At 44.1% G+C, this 10,747-nt stretch overlaps 1 protein-coding gene across 2 annotated transcripts in view; it reads left to right on the top strand.

The window, feature by feature from the left end:
• Positions 1-877: 877 nt before the first annotated feature.
• The window catches only part of kank4 (KN motif and ankyrin repeat domains 4), a 106,245-nt gene continuing 96,375 nt past the window's right edge, over positions 878-10,747 (top strand). For both annotated transcript variants that reach the window (XM_080292188.1, XM_026146223.2), the window contains exon 1: positions 878-946. The gene's annotated coding sequence lies outside the window, so the exon portion shown is untranslated. The remainder of the gene's footprint in view (positions 947-10,747) is intronic.

The following is a 10,747-nucleotide window of genomic DNA, read 5'->3' as shown; positions in this document are numbered from 1 at the left end:
AGTCATTGTGAGACAGAACCAAAATCCTGTCACAAGGTAGAAGCTGCAATAAAAAGTGACTTTCATATATATAAGAGTCACTTTCAAGCAGGTAAAAAGTGTCTGACATTAAAAATGCCCTTTTCCAAGAGAGATCTGGAAAGCAGAAATTGCAGCAAGTTTAACATCCCAGTTCTATAAAGATATTCTAAGTGGCTAAAAAGGAATGGATTGATTATAATGTAATTACAATAATCGAGTCAAAGATACTTGCAGACAGGCATTTTTTTAATGTTATACAGCGACTACAGTCTATTAACAATATAAGCAAAGCTATTACGCATAAAAAACATATAGAATTGAACCAGATCTGACCTTTTTTGACGGTTGATCACTTTTTGGCACAACAGAGGAAATCTGTAGTCCTCCGAGTAAGGAAATCACTGCCACCAGACAACCGGGGTTGATTTTCTGGGATTAAGTGAGTTAGTTTAGCTTGAGTGGGGATGAGATTTTTGCACGTACCATTTAAAGTCGTAGATAACAAACCAAGAAAGTGTCCTACTAAAATCCTAAGCAAGAACATGGCAACCACCGACTTTCATTAGCCAGTTCTTCTTTTATTTTGAAAAAAGTAAACGGAAGTTCATAGTTTGCAGCTGTTAAAATGAAACTATTTTTTTTGTGGAAGCAAAGTATATTTGTGGACTTTTGTTTAATAACGAAGCTTGTCCCACACCAGCTGTTCATAATTATATTTAAGGAATCCATTTACATGTATACATAATACATAAACAGGGAGAGAAACCAAAACGCTTATTGTACAGGCACTTCCCACTTTGCACCAACAGGGGGCGACATTATCCAGCCGAACGGAGGTCGATCTGTCCAGCAGTATCATTCCCTCCTTCACCGGAGCATCTCATCGTTTGACAGTCTCCGAGGCTATCCCTCCGCGACTGTGACGGTAAGACACTGTTTACGTTTCCCCTGCTTGCAGCGTTAATTGATAAACCTAAATCTGCCCGAATAGCCGGGCCGCGAGTGCGTCTAGTTTAATCTTCTTTACAGCTTATTTGTATCAGTTGCACTGTTTTGCTTTTACAGTATTATGGAGTGCTTTGGCTGGCGTGTTTTTTTGGGTTGATTTTTTTTTACGATATAGAGAGGATCGCATCACCTTAAAACCGCACAGACATGGTGTTTCGTTTCATCCATGCACGTAGTCAGTGCAGGCATTTGTCAGTACGACGCTATGAAGGCTGGACGATCCGCTGCTGCTGCTGTTGTTACAGCTGCTGCTGCTGCTGAAGAGTGGTTGCTTGGTCAGCAGCAACGTACCGATGGACACTGAGCTGCTGTGCCTCAGCTTCCAGAAAACCTCAGTGGCTTTCACGCTGATGGTGGAGGGATGTTGCTGTGAGGATGCTGATGCAGTAGTGGATGGGAGTACTTTAGGGGTGCTAAGACTTCCTGTGGGACTGTAGATGATGATGCCATCGCCATCCTTCAGTCTGATGGCTCAAAATACTCTTCAGTCTCCAGCTCTGAGGTAGCTTTAATAGCAAACCTCTTAATTAACTTACTGTAGCCTACCAGAGTCTCACACTTCACTTAAAGTGGGTTCAGTTTATCCTAAATCACTCTTGTGGTGTGACTTCATTACAGATCAAACAAGCAGCTAGTGATCTCTTTAGATTACAGAAGGAGGGCCGGGGAGGGGAGGTGTTGGATATGCTTTCTCTCTCACTCACCATTTAAATCCTAACCAGGAGACTCACATTCAGGAGGATTAGTGTGTTTCCCTTCTCTCATCACCTCCTTATAACAGAATTTTATAAAGAGGGCATTGCCAGGTCACCCACGTGTCAAGCTGCTGTATGCTGAAGGGTCAAATGTACGCAGGGCTTTATTTCCGGTATTTCAGACGCTGAATGCGATAACTGGAGAGATCTGTGCAGTGAAACGTTGGTGGCAATACTCTCTCTCACCGGAGAGACTTTCCATTTTTAGAAGGCATAAAAAAATGACTCGAGGAACAATGCTAAGGACAAAAAGCTTCTCTTTTACCTGGATGTGACACATTCAGGTACTGTTTATGAACCAAGTTTACAAGAACTTGAGCAATGAGGTGCTTGAATTATGCAAGTGGCCTTTATCAAGGTTGGCCTTGTCCCACGAGGCCCAAAGCTCTAGTGGCTGGAGCGGTACAGGTGGGTGGTGTGGCGGGCTTAAAGCCCATGAGACAAAACAGCCCCCCTCCTCCAGCCTCCAGCCTGGTTCTCTCTCAAGAACTGAGCACTGGTAGGAAAATGAAAGCATGCTGAACGACAGGCAGTGGTGAACTCCAAGAATGAGAAGCATGTCCAAGTCTGCTACACTTGTGTGCACACATGTACTCAGAAATGCAATGAAAAACAGAGACTTTTCTTTCAGCTTAGAGCAGTTGGAACAAAGAAAAACTGGAGCGCAATCTGAAAAAAGCAAAAACACAAGCATAAGTGAACAGCTACGCTTCTCACTTTTCACGTGTTTTGCATCCTGTCTGAGAGGGTTTTATAAGGATAAGCAGAAGAGAATGGATGGATATGTAAATCTGCTACACTATGACTATAACTGTTAACATCAACACTTTATTTCTCACACAGAAAGTAGTTTAATGTGTAAGCGTGTCAGTGAAAGTAAGTTAAAGCTACCCTTTATAAGTATGCATGTGTGCATAACTCTGCATGGATGGATATTTGCATATATCAGATCTGATCAGATCTCAGGCTGCACATAGGATCCCTCTCTCTCTCTCTCTCTCTCTCTCTCTCTCTCGCTCTCTCTCTCTCTCTGTGTATACTTGTGAGCATCTGAGCGAATCCCGTTTGATGTATGCCGAGGAGGTGGGTGTATCCAGCCCAGCCGCTCTGATGTTGGGAGGCAATAACTTCCATCCTACTCAGTCTGCTCTCTACTCTCACTGCTCTCCTGTTTCAGCCAGTCTGTCTGCCTCCTAGCGTAGTACTCTGCTTTCACTCAACATTATTCATCGCCATCTAAGGATATATATATATATTTACACAAACCCACAGAGGCAGACGGAGCACCTTCCTAACGGACTCGAGACTTTGCATTTGGCTGATAGAGATATAAAATATACACCACCCTGCAAAGACATAAAAGTGGGGCTCGATAGCAGTTCTTCTTAAACTGACATTTGTTGTTCCCCGCTACTACATTTTTTCCATCACAAAGGATTTCACAAGCAGCTGCTGAGGTAAGGGAAAGATAGATTTCTCTCCGTTTGACTGTTTTTCACGTGCATTTGTCCCCTGGTGCATCCTGGTCTTCCAGGTTCGGTGCTTGGCAACTTGAGAACACGTTTTTTTAGCATGTTGTGTTTGATCAACTGATTATATTTATTCTGGGCTTCTCTCTGAGCTTATGGATCTCTTAGTGTCTGTGTTGTAATCAGATGAAGCAGTCCGGGCATGCACATACATCTGTGCTAACAAATGATATCTCTTTGTTTATCATTACTCCTCCTACCTGCTGATTCTTCCTCTGAAGTGTTTTGTTAGCAAGGACAAGCATCAGTAAAACTCACTGCTGCTCCAGCTAACCTCTTTCAGCTGGAGCCTGACATGTGCACATATGTGTGGGGTTACAATATAAGCACGCTGTGGTGAAGTGCTGTAACTAGTCAGTGGCCGGTCAGAAGGAGTAAAAGCGAAGGATGGTTGTTGTTCGGAGTGATCATATATGCAACTTCTGCTTGGTTGCCTCTGCATTCAGTGTGCCTCTCTTTGCTTTTCCCTTCCCTGCCCTCTCCCTCCCTCTCTCTGCTCTCTTATGGTCTGCTTGTATTCACAGTCTTGGTCACTGCTCTGCTTGCCTGCCACAGACCATTGGCCATGGTTGGATGGCTAACCGCAGCTACACAACATTAAAAAGGCAAAAAGTTCCTATTTCGCGGGGCATGTTTGCAGGGTACCACTTTGTGTGTGTATGTGTGTGCTATATGCTGCATTTACTGACTTTTGGATTTCTACTCCGTCGCTCAGGTGAAAGGGCACGCGGTTGTTAGCACATAACACACATTGTCCTCAGAGATACAGCTGACCTGCATTTAGTCCTTGCGTGTGTATGTGTGCGTGTTCTGTGTTTGTGTTTGTGTGTGTCAGTGTGATTTCCTTGGAGGTTCAGAGAGGTGAGTCATACCAGCTCAGAGGCTGGTGGCTGTAAGAGTCATTCGGTGTAACGATGCCTTGATGTGCGATTTGCAAATTGACACTGTCTGATGGAACCGTGTATCTGTGAAATGCCAACTTTTCAGGAAATGAAAGCAAGCAGAACTGCCTTTTTAAGCTCAGTCGTCATTCATTTTTAAGGCTTTCTAGTACAGCTGGAAGCAGTTTTGTCATCTCAAGTCTAACAGAACTTTCTCCACACAGAGGGGTTTGTAGTGTTTTCAAGCTAGCCGAGAGACTGCTAAATAACATTAAAAAAAATCCAAATGTTGAATATCTAAGACGTAAAATAAAAGCATGCATATTTAACATAAACAAAACAAATACTAACAGCACACAGAACATGTTTTGTTGATATCTATAACCCGCAGTCGGATCATAGCAGCGTGGTTCTTTGATTGGGAGTGTCTGCTGAAATTCTTCAACAGCTATTTGTTGGATTCCCATGAAAACTCAGACAGACATCTATGGTACCCTGAGGAAGAATCCTGCTGGCTTTGATGATCGCCAGAGTTTCCCTATGAGGCTGTTGTGAAGCTGTGTAAAATGTAAATATAAACAAAATGCAATAATCTGCAAAACTCATAAACTCTGAGCCATTTTTGCCTCTGTAGCATCTATTTTTTTAACAGCAGTTTGTAAATGTCTGTGCTGCTGTTTAATATAAATATACAAAACCTTCCCTGAAACTGACAACATCAGGATGGGAGCATGTGTTGATCTTAAACCTCACATTTTCATGTAACCTTCAGCACTGATGGTGCCCATGTTTTCCAAAAAGAATTTCACATTTTGATTCATCTGGCCACAGAGCAGTTTTCTACTTTTTCACAGTCCATGTTAAATGACCTTTGGTCCAGAGGAGACTGTGACCTTTCCGGCCACTTGTGACTTCTACTTCTTTGCATGACAGAGGTTTAGCCTGCATGTGTGAATGGCACCATAAACTGTGTTTGCATGATCACAGAATCATGCCCGTGTTTAATGCTGTGTCACCCGAAGGCCCGAAGATCACAGGCATCCAGTATTGATTTTCAGCCTTGGCCTTTATGAAGATATTCATATTATGTACCCTAGATGATGAGAATCATGCTTACATTGATAAACATGATTCTGAAATTGTTTCGTAATGTGAAGATTGATGAGTCTCTGTCCATCTTTGCTTCTGATACACGCTGCCTCATTTTATATCCAATCATATTACTGACCTGTTGCCAGTTTAGAATCAGAATCAGAATCAGAAAGGGTTTTATTGCCAAATGTTGAGCAGGTTTACAACATTAGGAAATTGCTGCGGTACTTAGTGCAAAACATACTATCAGATAACGCTTAAATAAACATAAAAATACAGATTGTGTCCAGGGGGAGAAGGGTCAGCTGTGATCTGAGCTGCACGCCGCAATGTCCTGGAGGTGTACAGGTCCTGCAGAGATGGGAGTCTGCAGCCAATCACCTTCTCAGCAGTGCGCACAACACGCTGCAGTCTCTGTTTGTCCCTGTTTGTCATCAGGGACATCCCCACGGTGATGGAGGAGGTGAGGATGGACTCGATGATTGCAGTGTAGAACTGCATCATCGTCCGTGTTGGCAGGTTGAATTTCTTCAGCTGCCTCAGGAAGTACATCCTCTGCTGGGCTTTCTTAATGACGGAGGTGATGGTGGGCTCCCACTTCAGGTCCTGGGTGATGGTGGTACCCAGGAAGCGGAATGAGTCCACAGAGGTGATGAGGGTGTCAGTCAGGATGATGGGGGGGAGTGGGGCTGTGTGCTTCCTGAAGTCCACAACAATCTCCACTGTCTTCTGGGCATTCAGCACCAGGTTGTTGTGGCTGCACCAGGACACCAGACGTTCAACCTCCCTCCTGTAGGCAGACTCGTCCCCGTCCGAGATGAGTCCAATAACGGTGGTGTCATCTGCAAACTTGATTAGCTTGACAGACTGGTGGGTGGAGGTGCAGCAGTTGGTGTACAGGGAGAAGAGCAGAGGAGAAAGAACACAGCCCTGAGGGGAGCCGGTGCTGATGGTCCGGGAGTCCGAGACATTCTTTCCCAGCCTCACATGCTGCTTCCTGTCGGTCAGGAAGTCAGTGATCCACCGGCAGATGGGATCAGGCACATTCATCTGGGAAAGCTTGCCTTGGAGATGGTCTAGAAGGATGGTGTTGAAGGCAGAGCTGAAGTCCACAAACAGGACCCTGGCGTAGGTTCCTGGGGAGTCCAGATGCTGCAGGTTGAAGTGTAGAGCCATGTTGATAGCATCGTCTACAGACCTGTTGGCTCTGTATGCAAACTGCAGGGGGTCCAGGAGGGGGGCCGTGAGAGTCTTGAGGTAGGAGAGAACCAGGCGCTCAAATGACTTCATGACCACAGATGTCAGAGCCACGGGTCTGTAGTCATTTAATCCAGTGATCCTTGGTTTCTTGGGGACAGGGATTATGGTGGAGGACTTGAAGCAGGCAATTCCTGCCGTGAGGAATTGAAAATGCCAGAAAACACTGGGGCCAGCTCGTTTGCACAGTGTCTGAGGGTGGCAGGTGACACACCGTCTGGGCCAGGAGCTTTTCGAGCATTCAGACTCTTAACTGCTTCCTCACATCTGCTTCATGAATATGAAGGGTATTAACTCAGTTAGCTGCAAAATGTTCCTCTAGCTTGGGTCTACTTCATTTGCCGGTCTTTTCTCACCACCTTTTCAACTTTTTTGAGACGTGTCACTGCCATCAAATACCAAACAAGATAATATTTTTCATATAAAAGCAAAATGTATCCGTTTAAACATTTGATATGTTTTCTGTGTTCTACTGTGGATAAAATATGGTTCCAGGAGATCTCAAAATCTGTACACTCTGTTTTTATTTACACGTTGCACAGCATCTCAAACTTTTTGGAATTGGGGTCGTACATTTACATTTTCTGGGGTGAACTAAAAACAGCTTGAAGGGTAAACTGGCCAAGTTTGGTCTTACAGTGGAAACCAGACGCATTAGAGACCAAGCCGTAGGTAGAACTGTAAAGGAAGGCCTCAGCAGCTTAATCTGATGGAAAGTCTATTGAAGCACTAAAGCAGACACACACACACACACACACACACACACACACACACACACACACACACACACACACACACACACACAGAGAGACCCTGAGCCCACCCAGAATGTGTAGCCACTTCAGTGAGCATTTAGCATTGCTGCTCTTATGCAGAGCAAACACATGGAACCGTGAACAAAATCATGCTATGCTTTTCTTTCCTCAGCAACCCTGTCGTGTTGTCTGGGTCTGTGTACGTGATGGTTGTGATGATAATTATTTCAGTTTATTATTCTGAAGATAGCTTCCAAACAAAGAAGCAGCTCAAAATACTTCACACAGCACACGACACGAATCCCTCACAGCGTCATCGCAGTGATGTGTGTGCGGGTCTGGTGTGTGTAGAGCAGCGCCTGTGGAGCTGAATGGGCAGTAATGTGCATGGTGGGAGTGGAGTGTGCGTGAAGTTAGCGGGTGCCAGTAGATACCAGTCTGTGCCCTGGCTGTGTGCCCGGTGCTCCCATGTGGTTTATGTTCTCCAGAATTTCACATCCAAGTTCAAGTTCAAATTTTATTTGCCACATGCAGTGGCAGGTTGCCCTGCAGTGGAATGAACCCGCCCCCCGACCATACACACACAACACAGACATCACATGAGGATACAAGTCAGAGAACGGTAGCATTACAGAAAAAACACTGAAATGTACACTACAATGGGAAAGTACAAGAGGAAAAAAAGAGGCCTCTACTCATGCTGGGCTATAGGAGGACAGCATGAGAACAGGAAACAAAAAACTGACCAGTGACCAGCAACAGGGTTGGGTAGGGGATAAGGAGTAATCCCAGGCAACACAGCAGCCATTCTGCCACTGGGCCGACTCTCCAGCGTGGGCCCAGACCCGCCTTGTGTTCCATTGACTTTTCCGAAGACTTCACCAAACCCATAAATGTCTTTGTTGGCCCACACAGCGTGTGCGTGTTTGTGTACAAATGTGTGCATCAAGTTGATTGCTTAAAAGGATAAGGGTGTCTAATTTCATACTGTAGCAAACAATGCAATGCAAAGACAAAACAGAGCCAGGAACAAAAACAAAAAGAATCAGTTGAGTTTGTGTGAGCTGTCAAAAACACTTCCTTTTATGCGTGTTTGAGGTTAAGCCAATGCAGGGGGGCACAAAGTTGATTTGTTTATGTCCACAGTATTCAAAGTGTTTAAAAAAGATGTGCTTTCATCAAACAAGTGGCAGAGTTGTGGGTAAGGAGCTTTAGGGCTTCTTAGCACTGCTGTGGGAGGGAGAGGGACTCCTAAGCAGTCAAAGAAGCCAAAAACCCCTTGCTGAGAATACACACTGATACAGTACACAAGCACTAAGAGTTAGAACGCACACACACATGCACCAGCTGAATGAACGCCCAGGGACAGCACTACTAATCTCATTCTCTGTTGACATACTATTCCTCAGCTGTGCCACGCTTTCTGAGCGCTCTCTCGCAGCGTGTTGATATCCTGACGCTGGAGGTGTATTCCCTGCTATCAGAGTCAGCAGAAGGTAAAGTTCACAAAGGGCCAGAGGTGTGTGTATACTCTGTGCCCTCAGCATTTCTGATCTGCAAACCACAGCTGTGCACAGACTGCACTATTTTACAAAACAATAACTCTTTGCAAAAGTTTAGATGAGTTAGCACTTCAGCTGCCTTTAGTAGCAGAGTTCATCTGGAGTGCTGCTGTGAACAGATTAAGAACAAATGCATTAAAAATTCAGACGTGCTCATAAAAAAATATATAAAAGAGAAAAAAAAGGATTTGAAAGTACAAATAAAATGAAAAATGTGCAACTTTATCAACTTTGAAAATGGAGACTTTTGTAGAAGTCAGCACTTTGGCCGCAGACGTTCACGAATTGGCTGAGGTGGATCCAGACCATTTTTGGACACAAGCCAGCCATGAAGTCAGCGCCAAGGTAGGCAGATTTCTTTCTTTGCCCTGAAAGCACGTTTTGTGCTTAAAGGCATGTTTGCTGGTGTAGATCTGTGAGCAGTCTAACTACAGACTGAAACAATTTGCTCTATCAGTGTGAGTCTTTTGGTAAACTAATTGAAGCCGTTCAGATCAGTGTTATTCGTATCAACGTCTGTTTACAGGCGCGACTCATTGGTCACCATCACTCCATCACAGAGTATCACATCCCTGGATAAATCCACCATTAGCTGTTTTATGCTTTGCTGGGATATTGTGCAGATGCAGATTATTAGCGATTAAAGTCTGGTATTTGTATTTCCAGTGCAACTCCCTCCACACATTGAAGAGCCTCTTTTTGGTGATCAAGGCAATCTGCAACAGATTCAGTGCTTTGCAGAAAGCTGGTGATTCATCAGACATCTAACGTTTATGCTTTGCTTTCTTTTGTGCTGACAGTCATACCTGACCACCCCTTCCTATGCATGTTGTGACAGTAGCTGTGTTAAAGAGCCTGCTTTTAACTTTCCTTGTTTGATTCCTTTCTCTGTTTCTTCTTTTATATCTGTGTCATGGTGATGTCAGTTTCAAACTGAGATCTGAAAGGGTTTCAAGCTGTTGTTAAAATTTAAATAACATTATTCCTAAGATGATCTTTTTTTTGTAATATAATCTTTTCATAGATATATGGCAACAGGAATTAGTCCAGTCCTGGAAAAACAATGGGTTATGCGAGTATTGTTACTGAGCTTCACAATGGTGTGTGTGTTTTTGTAGAGTTTCCATGGTGGATGCCTGAGTGGGTGAGTTTAGCTGGACAGGGGTCACTGAGGTGGGCTGCAGTTCTTTGCTGAGTGGGACTGTGGAGATCAGAGGAACAATACAGCAAGGCTTGTTCTTGTTCTTTGGTTTTCGGGGTGAGTGGGGGACACTGGCCCTGGTTTTCATTTTTCAGCAAGACGACACATTCAAAGCGTTTCACGGCACCGCTGTCCTCCACCCACCTCACCAAATACTTACCCATATTTTTAATTGTGCTGTATTTGCTAGTACGGACTGCGAACAAGCCCGGGGATAAGGTTTCTAATGTTATCAGAAAGGAAACAGAAGTTTTCAAGTCATTACAACACAGCTGGCAGCAATAAGAGCTTTCTAAACAAAATACCTTATAATGTGATCATATTATAAGTAAATGCTTAAAGCGATTATCAAACTTAGGCACTTGCATTTTAGATTCACCCCCTCAGACGTTGATGATGTACTTACCTTGTGATAAAAAGTGAAAAAACATACAGATGGATTTTCAGGTAAAGATTCAAGGTTCAAACCAGCAGGACATTTCTCAAGGACCAACAATGGCTTTGTCCATCCTTACATTGTTCCCTCCCTTAAGTATCCCCACCACTGATTCTTAATGGATTCCTGGCATTGACAGGCAGGAAAAAACAGAGTCTGTCGTGAGTGGAGTCAAGACTGCTGAAGGGAACGTGGGACTTCCTTAATGGAAATTTCATTGCCAAATACTGTGTTTTAATTGGCTGGATGC

Source organism: Astatotilapia calliptera, chromosome 17 (genome assembly GCF_964374335.1).
Source record: "Astatotilapia calliptera chromosome 17, fAstCal68.1, whole genome shotgun sequence".
Lineage (NCBI taxonomy): Eukaryota > Metazoa > Chordata > Actinopteri > Cichliformes > Cichlidae > Astatotilapia > Astatotilapia calliptera.
Note: the sequence above shows the minus strand (reverse complement) of the source record. Positions and strands in the feature narration are given on the sequence as shown.